We start from the raw sequence: 19,048 nt of genomic DNA, 5'->3' as shown, positions 1-19,048 counted from the left end.
GGCTGCCCAGCACACAGAGAGAGATTAAGGGAGCCTCCAACGTTGAGCCGGGGAAAGGAGTATCAGAAGGGTGAAGCAACCCAACCTCCTTCCATTCTGAGACCTCCACAGCTGGCGACAAGGCTCGCCGGAAGAGCTGGCAGTCAAGAGACCCCCCCCGGGGGGGGGGCAGCAGGGGCGGGACACCTTCTATTTCAGAGGTTCATTCCATTTCAGAGGGAATTTGATCTGTCTCAGCATCCAGATTTAGTTGTATGTTTTTAAACCTGTGCAAATGTTTTTATTTGTTATTGGAGTTTGGTATTTTGTGCTCTGCAACTTGTTACACTGTAAAGTGCCTCCAGTCTAAAGAAATAAACATTTTAATTAAATAAACAGATGTCAATTATCACCAGTATTGTTAAGGGGTATATTTTCACTTAGTCAAATGGGTTTTCATATACTGCCTTTTGGTTGATCCCTTGCTTTGAATTTTGATATAGTTTAGCTTGTTTGCTAATTAGCAAACATTGGTGACCTCTAATAGAGGGCACTGAAGGACAATCGTGCACAGAACCCAATTAGTAAACAGAGCATGATTGGCATGGTGTCTCCGTTTAGCGTGCCCCTTTAGAGTAAGGAGCTTTAGAATTAATCTGGAGCAGCAGTAGTTTCTGAGCAGTCTTCAAGGGTAGCTCTTAAAAGAACACATTGCAGTAGACTAAGCTAGAAGTTACCAAACAAGGGAACTCTTCATTACCAGGAAGAGGGGGGGGCAGCAAAACTGGAAAAAGGCACTTCTACCCACAGCTTTCTTCTAAGTAGTAGAGTGAGGGCCAAACACATGTATAAATGATTATCCGCCGAGGGGGGGAGGTTGTAGCAGGAACTCCTTTGCCTATTAGGCCACACACCTCTGATGTAGCCAATCCTCCAAGAGCTTACAGGGCTGTTATTACAGAGCCTACTGTAAGCTCTTGGAGGATGGCTACATCAGGGGGGTGTAGCCTAATATACAAAGGAGTTCCTGCTGACAAAACAAAAAACAAAAAGGTCCTGGTTATTTGTTATTCAGGACTGTGTTCCCCATCCTGAACAGCCTACTCATTGGTTGAAGACTAGAATCATAGGTCGTTTTCGCACTTAGTGTTTGCTCCCCTTATTCCGCGGCGCAATTATGTCCGGATCATTTTTCTCGTTTTCGCACTAGTGACTCTTTGCGGAGTCGCCTTCCCTGAAGCCCCGGCTCAAATCGTTTTCCCACTGGCATCGACTTGAGTTCGATGCCCTGTCAATCATTTTTTTTTTTAAGCGCAAGTCTGGTTGCGTAATGACGTACTAACGTACTAACGTAACATCGAGCAGGCACAGCTGTTCCCTCCCCTTCTTTTCGTGGACAAACCGCATCACATGTGCTGCTGCTGCTTATGGATTGGCTGCAGCTGTAGAATCCTCCACAGCCCTTTATGTATTAACAGAAGCATTCACAGTGGAGAATCCTAGCACTAGATTCCCCCCCCCAAATCCCCCCCCCCCAGATTTCCTCCGCTCTCTTTCCCCTCCCCGGCTGGTGCTTGCAACGGGGACCTGACTGATTCCTGCTGCCAGAGCTCCCCCCCCACCCCATTCTCTCCTTCCCCTTCTGGGGCGCGTGTGAAGAGCGAGCTCGCGTCTATTTTCTAACCGAGCGGAATGTAGCCAGGGAGAAGAATGCAGGACTCCAACTTCCCATTTTATACATGGCGATTTTGTGCAGGTCCAGAAATCCTGGTGGCACAGCTGAGGGAGGCATTCCCTTTTTAAAACACACACACATGAACGCACAACTTTATTAGAAAACAATCTTCCTGGAACGTACAGTATCGTTTGTCCCCCTCCGCGCAACGCTAGACACAGCCATACATTCATAGAAACCCGCTTCCGCACATGCACATCGCTAGTTGGTGGGAAACTGCAAACATGCAGATGCACAAAGAGGTGCTGCATGCTTGACGTCCCAACTTCACCCAGCAACTGGGCATGTGTGCATGCAAGCACTCCCAGATAAAATGGAGGAGGAAGTCCCGGGGCCTTAGTTCTGATGTCTCTTCATGTGCAGGGCCAAGTGGTCAGATCGAGAGAAGCTGCGATTGCACACAGCACACTGGAAAGGCTTGGCTCCGGTGTGCTTCCTGTAGTGGCGAGTCAGCTCATCGGAGCGAGCGAATCTCCACTCACATCCTTCCCAGGCGCTCTCCTCCCCCGGCTCCGGGCGGCGGCGGCTTGAGTTCCCCGGGGCCGCCGAAGAGCGCGGCCTCCCGGGCCCCCAGAACTGGCTTGAGCTGGGCGAAGACGGGCTCCTCTGGCCCCAGGCGGGCGCTCATGCTCAGCACCCGGGTGGCCATGCGAGCCACAAAGAGCGGCAGGCAGCAAGAGCCTCGCCCGGGCCCGTTGCAGCTCACGAGCCGCGTCCTCCTCCTCCGACAGCTGCGCCTTCGCACATGAGGCTGCCCTCCACCTGGCCCGGCACGTCCCTCCTGCCGCACACATGAACGCTTTGGCCCGCACCGGCACTAGATTTCCCCCCCCCAACAATGGTCGTTTTCGCATTATCGAGATAACGCAACAGAGGAATAACGCAACTACAGTCAATAATAATAATAATAAAAAATTCTAACGAAACCAATTGAAGTGGCAATTGAGGCTATTCCAGGAGGGGTTTTTTTTTCCTATTTGTTAATTTCGAAATATCGCTATTATGCAAAACTGTGAAGTTTAAAAAAAAAAATGGCCGTGCTGGCACTTTGGGGAAGCGCCGCGAAAGGCTGATGATTGGCCAAGGGGGTGGATGGGGTGGGAGGACGGAAAGGGAGAGGGTGACGCCCACAAAGCAGTCGATCCGGCGTGGATGGATTTCCCACAGCAAACTCCGAGGAGTGGATCCGGTGTGGATCCGGAGGTTTTCAAAAACTCCGGAAGGAGGTGGATCTAGATACTCCGGCGTGAAACCCCTGCAGCGCCGGAGCAAACCGCAGCGCCGGAGCAACAGGTGGGAAAACCAGGAAAAGATCCGGAGGTAAATGGGGTGCTACGCCGGAGTAAACGCTAGTGGGAAAACGGCCATAGAGTTGGAAGGGACCTCCAGAGTCATTTAGTCCAACCCCCTGCACAATGCAGGAAACTCACAAATACCTCCCCTAAATTCACAGGATCCTCATTGCTGTCAGATGGCCATCTAACCTCTGTAAAGCCCTCCAAGGAAGGAGAGCCCATCACCTCCTCAAGCCTGTTCCACTGAGGAACTGCTCTAACAGTCAGGAAGTTCTTCCTAATGTTGAGCCGGAAACTTTTTTGATTTAATTTCAGCCCATTGGTTCTGGCCCTACCTTCTGGGGCCACAGAAAACATTTCTGCACCATCCTCTATATGACAGCCCTTCAAGTACTTGATGATGGTGATGGATATTCAATGGATATCAGTATCTACACTGAGGAAACATGCTATCACCTGTTCTACATATAATGCAGCCAAGGCTGGCATGTGGGAGTAGATGAGGTAGGCAGTCACCTGGAGTGTCACCTTGCCACAGTGGCAGGGGCAGGACCCCCCTCCCCATCCCCGCTTATGATGGCCCTTATACTGAGTCATCCTTTCTTCAGAGGGTGCTGGGAAGTGGCCACCTCCTTCTTTCTTCTCAAGAAAGAAGGAGGTGGCCTCTTCCCAGCTCCGTTTGAAGCGGGAGAGGGCCGTCATAGGGTGGGTGAGGCATTCATGCAAAATGCACATCCCGATGACCTAACTTCCAGCGTCGCTGTCGGGATGAGGTTTCTTCAAGAAGACCTCTCCTCCTTGATAGTGACCCTTTGAGACCACCTCTGGAGTGCTCCAAAGCTCCATGGAGGAAAGGCGATCAATCAGGAACAAATGGTCAACTGTATCTCTGATAGATCTAGGACCGATTCCTTGTTAGGCTTGTTCCATCATTGGAGCTCTTTCCCCCGCACACTTCAGTCCTATTTTGCAAAAGCTGCCTCGAGGCTGTGACTTGCCCCACCTCTTTCCCGCAGCAAGCAGAAACTGGTTTTCAGAGGATCTTGCTTGCTGCAGGAAAGAGGCAGGGCGAGTCGCAGTCTCGCAGCAGCTCATGTGGAATCAGACGGAAGTGTTGGAGGGGAGTGGAGAGCTCTGATGCCAGAACAAGCCTAGTGGGGAATCGATCCAGGAGAATCAACAGAGCCAGCATGCCTTTAAACCAGATGTCAATGGAGATTGGCAGCCAAAGCAACTAGTGCTGTCTCAGTCCTAAAGCCGGGCATGAAGCCAGATTGAAAAGGATCCAGGGCAGATTGAAAAAGATCCTGTCTCATCCAGGAAAATGTGGAGCTGCTTGGCCACTGCTCGCCCAATTGCCTTTCCCAGAAAAGGTAGATTAGACACTGGGTGGTAATTGGCCAGTTCCTTTTTAAAAAAAAATCTAAGGAGGGATTCTTTAACAAAAGTCCTTAAGGGAGGTGGGGGAACAGCCTTGTGACAAATTAATTTGTCTCAAGGGACAACTTACCACTTCATGGCATGATTTAACCAGCCACAAAGAACAAGGATCCAAGGAGCGGGCAGTTGGCTTCATAGCTATCAGGATCTGTCAACATCCTCAAGGGTGAGCAGGCTAAAAAGAGTCCAAAGAAGAACCAGAGAGAGCAAGCAAAGCCCCCCCCACCTTCCACTACAGTTATCAAATCCAGGCAGAGCTTAGAGACTTCATCCACAAAAAAAATGAATCACAGCTGAGAACCAAATCAGTATTGGTTTTAGGACACACCAAAGGGCTCATAGAATCATAGAGTCGTCTAGTCCAACCCGCTGCACAATACAGGAAACTCACAAACACCTCCCCCTAAATTCCACAGGATGGTCAGTTCTTGAACAAACCTGAATAATTGAGCTAGCTGGGAAATAACAGACACAATGGAGGCGGTGAAATAATCTCTTTAGCCACTTTCATTGCCACCTCATAGACCTTCAGCTGGACTGAATAGTGTGGTCTCACAGCTTTGTCTCACATTCACTGCCAATTCCACTCTAGCATCCGACCAACCTGATGTAGTGATAGGGTTGCCAAGTCCAATTCAAGAAATATCTGGGGGACTTTGGGAGTGGAGCCTTCTGATGACCCTGAAGTGGGGGATACGCTGAAGTGGTAATACGCTCTTGGAAGGAATTGTTTGTGCTTGTATGAGTTTCTGTATACTCTTATGATGTGAATGATTTGGAAGGATTTCAGACACCCCTCTTTGATAAAGAGATTGGAAATAGCGCCGCAAACTACCAGCAGGCTCCGGACTCAATCAGAGGTGAATTTTGTGGAGTATTCTGAAAATGGACTTTGGAATTAAGCAATGGCACTTCAATATACAAGCACTTTCTTGCACTAAGCACTTTACTGACTGAATCAATTTCCAATTAATCGATTTATGAATCGATTTTCATCGAAGGCTTTATACGTGCTTAGTTGTACAGGATACTTTCTTATGTATTATCTTACCCTGCGAAATAGGATATGTACGTGGTGTGTTAATATCACTTTATTTAAAATTTGTAAAATCTGTTGCATTTGGTATTCATTGGATTCGTTATTGTATCACGGTCTTTTCACACTCCCCACCTGGGAATTGGCAAACATATGCAGTGATGGCCACAGAAATAAACAGCTTTAAAAGGGGGATTAGAGAGATTTGTGGAAGATATCTGAATCTATCAATGGCTACCAGCCATGGCCATTGAGGAGAACCTCCACATTCAGAACCTCCACATTCAAAGGATCCACACTGATCCTTTGAATCCCAGTGCCAGGAGGCAACATTGGGGAAGGACTCAACCTCTATGTCCTGTTGTTGGCCATCCAGAGGCACTAGTTGGCCTCTGTGTGAGACAAGATGGTGGACATATGAGCATATGAAGCTGCCTTCTACTGAATCAGACCCTTGGTCCATCAAAGTCAGTATTGTCTTCTCAGACTGGCAGCGGCTCTCCAGGGTTTCAAGCTGAGGTTTTTCACACCTATTTGCCTGGACCCTTTTTTGGAGATGCCAGGGATTGAACCTGGGACCTTCTGCTTCCCAAGCAGATGCTCTACCACTGAGCCACCGTCTAGAAGGACTATTGGTCTGATCCAGCAGGGCTCTTTTTATATGCTTAAGAGTTCAACAGTGCAATTAAATAAATATTAGCCCTTAAACCAGGCCTAAAAGAATATTCAGAGTTTCTAAATAATTTCTTTCCACAGAACCTTTAATTCAGCCCTCAGCATCTGAAGAAGCTAGAGGTGGAAATTAATTCTGGAATCATCCCCAGATTATTATGTGAAACTTAATAACTGACATCCATACGTCAAGTACTGCCCAATATAAGCAGCTATTTAAGGTGCAGCTGTTTCGAGCCACAAACAACTTCTAGCAATGTCGATCCTCATTTTTCACTGACATCTTTCTATTTTTTAGCAGAATATGGATTTTTATTCATTTTAACAAATGCAAATATAATCATACCAACTGCGTAATATTGACTCAAAAAGGGGAGAAAAAATAATAAAACACGTTATATGTAACCAATGAATCATTCATGGATTGTCTGGAAATCTGAGCAGATGTTTTAATTAAGAAAGGCTATGTGATAAATTTGTGCTGCACTTTAATTTCATCAGAGAACTGGCAACAATAGGCACGAAGTATAAATATTTATCTGCTCATCGCTTGCTTCACTTTCCATTTCTTTCCCCCCAAATGTAAAGAACGACTGGAGAGTGCTTGTGTTGTGTTTGGTCTGCCTCCCAAGAAAATCCCCCTTACGCTTGTGAATAATACATTTCTTCTGTTCATCACAGTTTCAACAATTGTCTGCTTTATCACAGTTTCAGTTCCTCAGCCAACAAATGTTCAGATATCTTCGACTGTTGGAAACTATGGGACATTTGTGTCTAAATCCCAAGCGCTAAAGTGGCCCATTATTCTCTGCCTGTGATAAAAAAAGAACGCATTTTTCTAATTTACTGTTGAACCACAGATGCGACTAGCAAAAAAAGGTAAATTGCATGTTGTAATTTTGGTGCAGAATATAATTGGCTTTAGTTTTGTGCCTCCCGTGGTCCATTTGGATCATTAAATTAACAGTAGATCTCTTTTTGGCCCTCATTTCTATCATCCGCCATTTTGTTTCCCACCATCCTTGAAGATGCACAGTACAGGATACTATTATAAGTGTGGGTCAAAAGTTCACATCTGAAGATATCCTTCCCCATTGTACAGTAAGTTCATTTCCACTCCTCTAGCATTGTGAGTGACTGTACTTACACATGAATACGTGAAACTGCCTAATACTGAATGAGACCATTGGTCCATCAAAGTCAGTTATTGTCTACTCAGTGTCAAGTCGGCAGATTCAATAACGAGTCGTTGTTGATCCCAAGAAACTACTTTATTGATACTGATACTTGTGGCCTGAGCCAAGGTTTGAAAAGACTAAAGAATATACTGCAGATACATTGCATATAAGGGATACTTCAAAGGGATTCCTTCGGAGGGGAGGACTATGCAGGGAACATTCACACATAGATGTTGCAAACTCATTCTCATGGTGATTAGGCTTGCATGGCCTTGATCATAGTAGGCTCCTGACGCCCTTCCATGAGCCAGGCCTGAGAAGGCACAGATAAGACTTTCACATATTTCCATTTCAAAGCAAAGTTACACTCTACAGGAAAGGAGGGGGTAGGGAGAGGGTGTGCTAGCAGCATTTGGTTATACTTTGGTTTTACCCAGAATGCTCTATGACCGAGCCAGAGTTTTAGACAGACTTGAAACTCAGACTGGCAGGAGCTCTCCAGGGTCTCAGACAGAGGTCTTTCACATCACCTACGACCTGAACCTTTTAACTGAAGATGCCAGGGATTGAACCTGGGACCTTCTGCATGTTAAGCAGATGCTCTGCCATTGAGCCATGACCCCTACCTACACAAAGGCACCAGAGGGCAGCTTGTGATTTTGTTAAACTGACTACCATATATGGGCCAGCCCTTAGGTGAAAGGTACCAGAGAACTGGAAAATCTACATCCATGAACATAAGGTAAAGGTAAAGATAGTCCACAGTGCAAGCACCTGTCATTTCTGACTGGGGTGACGTCGCATCACGACGTTTTCACAGCAGACTTTTTATGGGGTGCTTTGCCATTCCCTTCCCCAGTCATCTACACTTTCCCCCCCCAGCAAGCTGGGGACTCATTTTACCCACCTCAGAAGAATGGAAGACTGAGTCAACCTTGAGCTGGCTACCTGAACCCAGCTTCCACCGGGATCAAACTCAGGTCATGAGCAGAGAGCTCAGACTGCAGCACTGCAGCTTTCCCACTCTGTGTCACAGAGCTCTCTAAAGAACATACCCCTGGATAATATTGGAGAGCTAAAAGAAATCAGAGAGGTCAGCTTTGAGTACAACTGCACTTTCCCAATTATTGCAGTGTGGGATAAATTACTTGCTTACTGGGGCTGAACAGAATTTTTAAAAAGAGAAATGACTGGGGGGGATTCATTCTTTATGTATTTATTTTGAGATATCCTGGATTTCTCTCCAGCAGTGACCCAGATTGGCGTACAACTTTATAGGTCTGGTTCCAGGATATAACTAGGCCCCTTTCCCCCACTTCGAGTCCCTGCTGGGAAAGAAGATAGGGTAGGAATGAAGTAAATAAATATCTCAAAAGAACCCTGAGAGGTGGGTTTGAAAAAGTTATTGTGACTTGGTCGGTGGGACTACATCAAGGCTGAATTACGCATTTTCAAAACCTAGCTTCAACGGGCCTTGTCAAACACTGTCCTCGTGGTTTTCACTAATCGCTTTTGGATTCCAATATAGCTCGTGCTACAGGCATACCAGTGCTAAGGCAAGTAATTGCTGGACAGTGTTCTGTTATGGCATGGGAAAGAAGGTGATTGCCTAGATTTTTGTTCACACTTAGAATGTATAAATAAGATCTCATGGGCCTTGCTAGTTCATTTAAAAATAAATAAATAAACAGAAGCAGTAGGGGAAAAAATGCCCACTTGATTAGGACTACATGTCATGGATAGACTTTAAATTTTATTGGGGGGGGGAGGGGAAATCCTCAGGATTTGATAATAGATCTGCAATTTAAAATCATCTCCGAATGTAATCTCAGGTGTTGCTAATCCTAAAATTACTCTGTGTCAGAAGATCTCGGTCTTTTCTGTTTACAAATCTTGGCCGTTCGCCAAGTCGGACCGAGCCATCGCAGCACTGTGTCACCCATTTAGTGTCAAAGGTATAGGCAGAGGTACCTGAAATTCTGGTCTTTACCACCACAGACTGAACATGACAGGTCCCAGAGCGGAATGATGGCCCTTGGGAGTAGCCGAAGTGTTCTGGACTGGAGTGACAGGACTCAGAGTGAAATGACAGCCCTTGGGAATAGGACAACTCTTTTGGGACTGGAATGACAGATCCCACAGTGGCTTGATGGCCCCTGGGAGTAGCAGAAGTACTCTAGGGCTGAAATAGCAGGCCCTCCCCAAGAATCCTCTTAGGGTCTGCCTGCTCACCTCACTCAACCAATCTGTATTGGCTTGGAGGCCATGGCTCTATGAGGGCCCCTTCAATACACCTTGAGGATGAGCCAAGGGCCGTCTTGGGGATAAGCTATAGGGCAGAAAGGTCTTCGAACAGGATTTTTTTTTAAAAAAAAAAACCCCTTCTACTATGAAACTTTTGAAAAGTTTTTGAAAGAAAAAGGCGGGAGATTGTGACAGTGCTTTTGGAGTATAAACGCGTAACCTGAGGTGGGGCAGCTGCTGAGGTCCAGGATTTCTGAAAGGAAGGTTTTCAGGTCCCTTCTGGCAAAGGGACATCCCAGAGCTGCAGGGTGTCTACATCACTACCCACATGACCTGGAAATGAGATCATCATGTCCAGGATGCCAGAACCTTTAGTACTTGGGCAAAATCTCTATTGTAATTTAGCTTCTACCATAGAGGTGAGGTTTTTTTTTTTTTTTTCCAAATGCCAGAGCCTCACCCTGACATCCCAGATGTGATAATGTCACTTCCGGGTCACATGAGCAATGGCATAGACACATTGCTGCATATTTGATGAATCTCCCTCTTTTGGAGGGGTAAGTTCCCCTCTCACCAGTCAGCTGATTGGCAGCAGGGAAGTGAGGCCTGTCAGCAGAGTATCCCCATCTCCACTAAGAGCTCTGCACACCCCATATGGCGGGACCCACTGCCCCTGACCACACTCCCCTGCTGCTCACCCACCCTTCCCCCCTCTTGCTTGCTGCTAAGACCAGGCTTCCTAGGCACTACCCAACATCATCAGGGGATGGGCATGTGGACTGCCCAGTTATCTGTAAGTGCAGGAACTCATTTGCATATTAGGCCACACTTACCAATGCCACTGTTGTAGAAAAACCCAGCAGGAACTCATTTGCACATTAGGCCACACCCCTGGTGTCACCGATGTTTCACGCAGGGCTTTTTGTCGAAAAAGCCTAGCAGGAACTCATTTGCATATTAGACCACACCCCCTGATGTCACCAATGTTTCACACAGGGCTTTTTGTAGAAAAAACCCATCAGGAACTCATTTGCACATTAGGCCACACCCCCTGGTGTCACCAACGTTCCAAGCAGGGCTTTGTGTCAAAGAAGCCTAGCAGGAACTCATTTGCATATTAGACCACACCCCAGATGCCAAGCCAGCCGGAAGTGCATTCCTGTGCTTTACCTGCTCGACAAAAGCACTGAGGTAGTGAGAGAGCTCGTGAAGGAGTGTGGGACTGACGCACAGCAATGTGGGTCAGCAGATGAGAACGGAGGCATGGGGGCTAGCAGTAGGCAAAGGAGTAACACAACAGCATTCTCTGCCCAGCCCCCCACCCCACCCCCCAATCTGGAACCAGTCCTGAAAATGGATAAAGGAAGGAAGGAAAACAGATTGCTTCATTTTGATCCCTATAATTCCTGTTTCAGCCTATCTGGGTTAATTGCTTGTCAGGCAACGTTCTGTGGTACTGTTGGGTTGTTTAGCATAGGAAACTATACAAGGGAAGTATGGATGAATCATCTTCCTTAGACTGAATTTCTTGCTGTATGACTTGTAACGGATTTTTCAAGAGTGTGGTGCAGTATTTCCCCACAATGTATTTAATCGTGGCAGTGTTTTAAGGACTCTTCCCAATTCTTCGATGTCAATTTCCATTTCCGTGTCCATCTTCTGTTCTGTCGAGAGACATATATCTGTGCTAGGGCTGGTTTTCCTTTAATTTTCATTTCCAAAAATAGTGTTGTTCTATTCATGAATACATTAATGCAAATTTTAGTTCTGTTCCTAGAGACATGGTTTCTAGCAGCACCATGGAAAGAAAGACTCTTCAGCACAATTCTCATCTAGCATAAATTCTGTGTGATAGTGATGATTGGAATCCTACAATGTCAGTTTCACATATCTTGCTTTTGCTTGACTCTCCCCCCTTCCTCACAGTTTGAAAATTCCTTAAACCAGTGTTCCACAACATGGTGCCCATGGCTGCCCACCATGGTGCCCGTGGCTGCCCAACATGGTGCCCATGGCTGTCACCTGCCACCATTTTTCTTAGTGTCCACCTAGTATTGCTAGAAAGTGGTTGGGGCCAGATGGGTCTCCTGTCCAGGGAGCCTTTTGATTGACCACTGGAGATCCCATTATGTTGTTTCTGCAGCAGCTACCACCAGTGTTGATTTTATCACCCTTCATTCCTCTTTTCCAAAATACGTCTTTAAACTTGGAATAAGGCCCATTGCGAGGATAAATACAACAGGCTCTAGAAAGAGGTGCTGGGCAAGTGCCCTGACCTTGGGCACTCAGGGTGAATTTGCTGTAATGTCATATCATGACAACGACCATGCAGACGTTGAGAGCATCTGCATCCCTTTCATCTGCAGTGTGTTGCTGCTGCCTTTTCCTGTTGTATCTGGTCTTGCAGCTTTTAGCATCAGCATATGCTTATGGTGTGATCTGTCTTTTTTGGCCTGGCCTGGCCATGTTGTGATATACCATGGAGTATGCACTTCAAGGCAGCCATTTTCTGTAGGGGAAGTGATCTAACTTCAGCTTTCCTCTCCTCGCTGCCTCTACCTAGGAAAAGTACAGTATTTCTCTGCAGTGAGGACCAAATGAGCTTGCATCATTCTCCTCTCCCCCTTTGGATCTGCACAACAACCCTGTGAGGTAGGTTAAGCTGAAAGTCTGGGACTGGTCCAAAATCACCCAGACAGCTTCCATGGTAAGAACTTGGGTCTGGCAGACCCTGCTCTGAAGTGCTAACTGCCACACCACACTGGCTATCATAGTGAGGCTGCTGCTGAACAGTAGCAAGCAGCCAGGCCTAGTTAAATCATGCCAATCAGGTGCTATCAAGTCACTCAGAGGCTGCTGCCAGTCCTAGGGAAGCCAACCTCCAAGTGGAGCCTGACGATCTTCTGGTATCACAACTGACTCTAGACAACAGATCTCTCTCCCCATCCTGGAGAAAATAACTGCTTTGGAGGGTAGACTGTAGCATTATATTCAGCTGAGGCTTCTCTCCTCGCAAAACTCTGGCTTCCTTAGACGCCACCACAAAATCTCCAGGAATTTTCTACCAACCTGAAGCTGGCAACCCTAGTCAGGACTGACCCCAATGACTTCTTTCTCCAAGGTCAAAATGGGCCTGAAAAGGGCCTCCTCTTTGTGGCCTTAACAAGATTGATACATCCTTTCACGCTCCGCTAGAATGCAGATTTTTTAAAAAGATTATGAGGTATTACTTTATTCAACTAACCATCCCCCCCCCCCCTCATAATTTGGAAACCCTGGCTCTTCAGTGATAAGAATCCTAAGATCACTCTAGCAATCACTCTAGCAATCATGAAATTTGAAATCTAGTTTGATTTCAAATCATGAAATTTGAAATCTCGCAAGCATGAAATTTGTCTCAGTCCTTTTAGCCCATATATATTTTCCATATATATATTTGGGCCTCCTCTCCTCACCTTTTACTGACAGAACCAAGCTTGGTTGCCTAGCAACAGCCACTGCCTAGCAGCTTTCCCAGTGGCCCAATCTTGTCTTTCCTGGGGCTGTAGTGAGGGGTAGCTCAGCCAAAGGGAGGATAGGTGAGTCATCCCCAATACAGCTAAGCTTCTATCTATCTATCTATCTATCTATCTATCTATCTATCTATCTATCTATCTATCTATCTATCTATCTATCTATCTATCTATCTATCTATCTGTCTATCTATCATGAAGTTAGTCCCCTGTGCAAGCACCAAGTTGTTACCGACCCATGAGGTAACGTCACATCAGGACATTTTCTTGGCAGACTTTTTATGGAGTGCTTTGCCATTGCCTTCCTCAGTCACCTACACTTTACCCTCAGCAAGCCTGGTACTCATTTTACCAACCTCAGAAGGATGGAAGGTTGAGATCACCCCTCTTAACCTAAGTGCTTCCTCTGTGCATGTGTGGCTGCAGCCTTGGAACAACCATTTTGTGGCCACACCAACCACCCTAGAATTCCAAAAATGCCAAGAGGTTTGAAAATAATAATAATAAACTTTTATTTATATCCCGCCCTCCCCGCCGAGGCAGGTTCAGGGCGGCTTGTGGGGGGACACCTCAGCCTTAAACTCTCTCTAATGTCCCAAATGTAGACATGTTTGGTTTCCATCTGTTTTCACTATAAAATGAATGATGACAAAGCCTTTTTTTTTTGTTTCGTACTTCTTATGATTTTCGAAATGAATGCACACACCCCAGATTTATATTTGAGAGACGCGGAGCCCCCTAAAAAGGCGTTTCAGGCTGGCACAGATGGAACATATTGCAACAGTATTACAATACCAGACACTTAAAAGTTTTTCAAGCATCCTTTAGAAAACTGTAAAGTGAAAGCCTCATCTTCCTGACTCCGTCTGTCATAATATTTGGAGACATAAAGGGAAATAAATTCATGTCTGTACGTAATCAAATCCAGCGCCGAGACAAACAAATTACGGTAGCCACGGTATTTCTACTGAACTCCCCCCAATATATAACCCGAAGAAGGCACCAACAGAAGTGATAATGCGAAAGAACTGGGAGGAATCATGCGAAGCTGAAATGTGTTTTGCTGCCGAGACTCAATTTTTAATAACACACAGGGACTGAAGAGTCTTGACTTCAGCAACAAGGTAGCTCAAGGTTATGTTAGAGGGTGTTCACTCAGGGCCGAATAAATACCTGTTGTTTTCACAAAGCAGGGATCCCAGCGTGTGTCATGCAGATGTCCCACCATGTTCTCTCCATCCCCCCCCCCCCGTTGCTGTGTGTTGCATTCCTGCTGTCTTGATATAACTGTGACAACTAGGGCATTGTTTTGTAGCACATCCTTTGCATATTAGGCCGCACACCCTTGATGTAGCCAATCCTTCAACAGCTTACAGGACTCTTATTGCAGGGTCCACTGTAAGCTCTTGGAGGATTGGCTACATCAGAGGTGTGTGGCCCAATATGCAAAGGAGTTCCTGCTACCAAAAAAGCCCTCATGACCAAGGTTCCCTCTAAGCTGTGGAGTCTTGTGAGCGAAAATTCTACTTTGTGAGCTACTGCCATTAAAGTTGTGAGTGACTGCATAAACTACCATATTTTTCGGTCCATAGGACGCACCGGACCATAAGACACAGGTGCCTGGCTGGGAGACAAGCGGCGAGATCGCTCCCTGCGAAGTGCTGGGTTTGCGATGGGGGTGGAGGGAGCGATCTCGCCGCTTGTCTCCCAGCCAGGCATGCTTCCTCCGCACCTGCGTGCCTGGCTGGGAGACAAGCGGCGAGATTGCTCCCTGCGAAGTGCTGGGTTGGCGATGGGGGCAGAAGGAGCGATCTCGCCGCTTGTCTCCCAGCCAGGCGTGCTTCCCCTGCGCCTGCTTGCCTGGCTGGGAGACAAGCGGCGAGATCGCTCCCTGCGAAGTGCTGGGTTTGCGATGGGGGCGGAGGGAGTGATCTCGCCGCTTGTCTCCCAGCCAGGCACGCAGGTGCGGGGGAAGCATGTTTGGCTGGGATACAAGCGGCGAGATTGCTCCCTGCGAAGTGCTGGGTTGGCGATGGGGGCGGAGGGAGTGATCTCGCCGCTTGTCTCCCAGCCAGGCACGCAGGTGCGGGGGAAGCATGTTTGGCTGGGATACAAGCGGCGAGATTGCTCCCTGCGAAGTGCTGGGTTGGCGATGGGGGCGGAGGGAGCGATCTTGCCGCTTGTCTCTTGGGGGCTGCGGGCCCCTCCCCCCTCATCTTTTAGTATTCAGACCATAAGATGCACACACTCCCCCCCCTTTTTTTGGGGGGGGGGAAGTGCGTCTTATGGTCCGAAAAATACGGTAGTCTGCTCTAGGGTCATTTTTCCTGAGCTGAGACAAAAATGTGTGAGCTGGAAGCTAAAAAAACCTGTGAGATGGCTCACGCCGAGGGAACACTGCTCATGACAACTGTCTGGTTTAAGTACTGCACCACTGTTTAGACTTTCCATGCTGCATAGTGTAGGGACAGGAGTCAAGCTTGCACAACTTCCACATAATACATAGAATGCAAAGCCAGTCATGGAAACGTCATGTACATCAAGGTATGTAAGTGTCCACACAGGTATTCCCCATGCATGTGATAAGTTCACTGAGAAAAAGAATCATAGAATCATAGACACCTCCTCCTAAATTCACAGGATCCTCATTATAGAAATTAATAGTGCAAGAGGGAACGCAAGTCTGCATATGTTGCATATGTAGACTAATGTTATGCGTTACTAGTGTTCCTGCCTGGCTCATTGGAGCCTGTAGGACTGAGGTTGGGGACTCAGGAATAATGGGTAGTAGGAGCCAAATCCCTGCCACCCTGGCCCAATCAGAGGTCCCCTAGCTGGTTTGAACGATCCAATGGGGCCCTAGTGCGGGAACCTTGAACTGTATATAGTTGGCCCCGTTGGCCCAGTTCTCCAGTCTTCTGTAACTAATAAAGAGAGCTATGATCACTGCAACCACGTCTCCTCTTTGCATTGAACCCACTATATTATAGGAGCTTCATTCAGAGCTTTGCCACATGCAAAGATTCATGGGTATTTATTATCTAGATCTGGCTGAATTTAGCTTTGGGCCTGTTTTGCAATTGACCACTGTGGTTGCTCCAGGTGGTATGGACAGGTATATCCATCTTGGATCTTCTGGACCTCTCAGTAACTTTTGATAGCTTCAATGGTGGTCTTCTTCTGGATTGCCTCGTAGGTTTAGTGGCCCTTTACACTAGCTCTGATCCTGCCTTGAGGGCACATTCCAGGAGGTTATGTTGGAGGCTGTTCATGGGCTTTGGTTTTCTAGCTGCCACCAGATCCATTTTGTGATATTTATGAGCTATACAACACCATTGGTTGACACTCTGCAGAGGTATGGACTGTGGCTCCACCAAGGTTATCATATAGTGGGTTCGATGCATGGAAGAGGCAAGATGGTATGATCATCAGCTCTTTATTAGGACTGGGGAAAGGGCCAACAGGGCCAACTAAATATACACATCAGGGTTCCTGCGCAAGCATGCTATTGGACCATTCAAACCAGCAGGGGGCACATGACTGGAGCAGGGCAGCAGGGATTTGGATCCTCCTGCCCATTGTTCCTAAGTCCCCAAGCTCCGTTCGTAGGGCTCCAATGGGCCAGGAAGGAACACCCACTTCAGTTCTCACTTGAGTCCACATACACAACAAAGCTACAGATGGATATTTGGCTCTCTCTCTTAGTTTGGCAATTATTGTCCAAAGTTTCTGAGAGAGAAGGATCTTCCTTCAGCTGGAGATTTCAGGTCTTTTATCTGAAGATGCCTGGAAATAAACCTAGAATTTTCTCTACTCAAAGGATCTGCTCTGCCACTAGAACATGATCCCCTGTTCAGAACATTAATGCGTCAACCACATATTCTGAGTGACAGAATATGGGTTGACCCTTGAATGCGGTATTAATTACCGCATTCAAGGGTCAACCACATATTCTGACTGGTTTCAGCCTTTTCAATTATGTAAATAATATGAATGTAAAAAGGGAGCACGTAGAGTGTCTAGTAATGTATAGGTTTCCCCTGGAGTTTAAGTGTATCGCACATACAACTTGAGACTTATGGTAGCACATTAATGCTTTTATCAAGTAAAAAATGTGTTAAAAGCATATGTCAATTGACACTAAAGTTGAAGCACTAAAAAAAAAAAAAAATCCATGCTTAGAAAGTTGATAAGTAGGGACCGAAGATTTAAATGTAAGGATTTCAGCTGAAGGAGGAATAAAAACGGCTTTAGATTTACCACACAAAAATGAGTTGCAGGGAGGGAAATGTGATATGTCACGAAAGAGAAAGATTATAAGAAATTATATATTCATAATTCTCCATTCTCATTCCTAAACACACTTGTGAGTCAGTTAATGCTGTCAGTCTCAATGGAGGAAGTATGTTTAGGATTATTAACTGCAGGTCATGTGACTCTGGTGTATCTCCGATGGCACAAAATAGGAACCAAAAATAAATTGCAATCTTCCAAGTTTCTGCTCTGGTGTAAACTATTTGAAGAAAAGTGATGTTAGTTGTAAACGTTCAAAGTGGGAAACAATTGCATAAATTAATAATTAATACCGCATTTCAGTCATTCAAACTACCCCCAGAATTCTTGCTCTTATCATAAAAACAAAAGAACGTAAGAGAAGCCATGTTGGATCAGGCCAATGGCCCACCCAATCCAACATCCTGTGTCACACAGTGTCCAAAAGTCAGGGGCCATCTGGAGGTCCACCAGCAGGACCAGAACTCCAGAAGCCCTTCCACTGTTGTCCCCCCAAGCACCAAGAATACAGTGCATCACTGCCCCAGACAGAGTGTTCCATCCATACCTGAGGGACCTCTGTTCCATATAAGAATATAAGAGAAGCCATGTTGTATCAGGCCAAAGACCCATCCAGTCCAACCTTCTGTGTCACACAGGGGCCAAAGCCCAGGTACCCTCAGGAGGTCCACTAGCAGGGCCAGAAGTAGGGTGGTCGGTAGACATGAGTAATAGTTTATCCCACACCCCTCAGAATGTTACTAGTTTAATTGAAATCCCTCTGACACTTCAACTGTGGAGGAACCTCTGCATTAACTTCAAATTTCTCATAGATGACAACCACACAATGTATGAAAACTACTTGAGAAACCTATTTGTGGCTTTATTCGAAATTTTGGTTGAGGGGGAACTCTTACATTCACATTGAATAACTGTAGAAAAAAATCACAGCATTACTGATTTCAGATCGGCCACACTCTCTTCTGAAATATCTAGTCTGAAAAGGTATGTCTTATTTCTGTAACATGATATCAATATATTATAAGGTGTAACAACATGTGGAATAACTCGTGTTATTGAGCCTGATAACATTATTATTATTATTATTATTATTATTATTATTATTATTATTATTATTATTATTATTATTATTATTTATATCCTGCCCTCCCCGCCGAAGCAGGCTCAGGGCTAGGCTTCCCAACCCTCCTGCCCTGGCGGAGGACCCCAGGATTTCCAGCCTCTTCCCCCGCTCCCCAAAAAAATGGAAGCGGGGAAGGGGGGGAAACAGCGCCAAGGAGCGTGGCGAGCCGCCCCATCTCAGAGTGGGCGACGCCACTGCACGGCTGCTGCCTCTTCTCCACTTCATCGTGGCTGCTCCTCCGAGATGGGCTCAGGCTGGGCCCATCTCGGAGGAGCAGCTGGGATGGGGAGGGGGCGGTGGTGGCACGGTGGCATCGCCCGCTCCACCTCTGAGGTGGAGTCAGGGGGGTGGGGGCGGGCCAGGAGCGTGGCGGGCCGCGAGTCCGGGTCCTTCTAGGACCCGGACTCGTGGCTCGCCGTGCTCCTGGCCTTCCTCCACCCTCCCCTCCGCTTCTCTGGTTTTGCCTCGGCTGCTCTGTGGCTGCTCCTCTGAGATGGGCTCAGGCTGGGCCCATCTCGGAGGAGTGGCTGCGGTGGGGTGG

At 46.8% G+C, this 19,048-nt stretch overlaps 1 non-coding gene across 1 annotated transcript; it reads right to left on the bottom strand.

The window, feature by feature from the left end:
* Nucleotides 1–7,886: 7,886 nt before the first annotated feature.
* On the bottom strand, nucleotides 7,887–7,958 carry TRNAV-AAC (transfer RNA valine (anticodon AAC)). Its single transcript has one exon. It is a non-coding gene; the product is annotated as a tRNA-Val (tRNA).
* Nucleotides 7,959–19,048: the final 11,090 nt, after the last annotated feature.

This window comes from Heteronotia binoei, chromosome 7, assembly GCF_032191835.1.
Source record: "Heteronotia binoei isolate CCM8104 ecotype False Entrance Well chromosome 7, APGP_CSIRO_Hbin_v1, whole genome shotgun sequence".
NCBI classification, from domain to species: Eukaryota; Metazoa; Chordata; class Lepidosauria; order Squamata; family Gekkonidae; genus Heteronotia; species Heteronotia binoei.
This window is presented reverse-complemented; position numbering and strand designations above follow the sequence as displayed.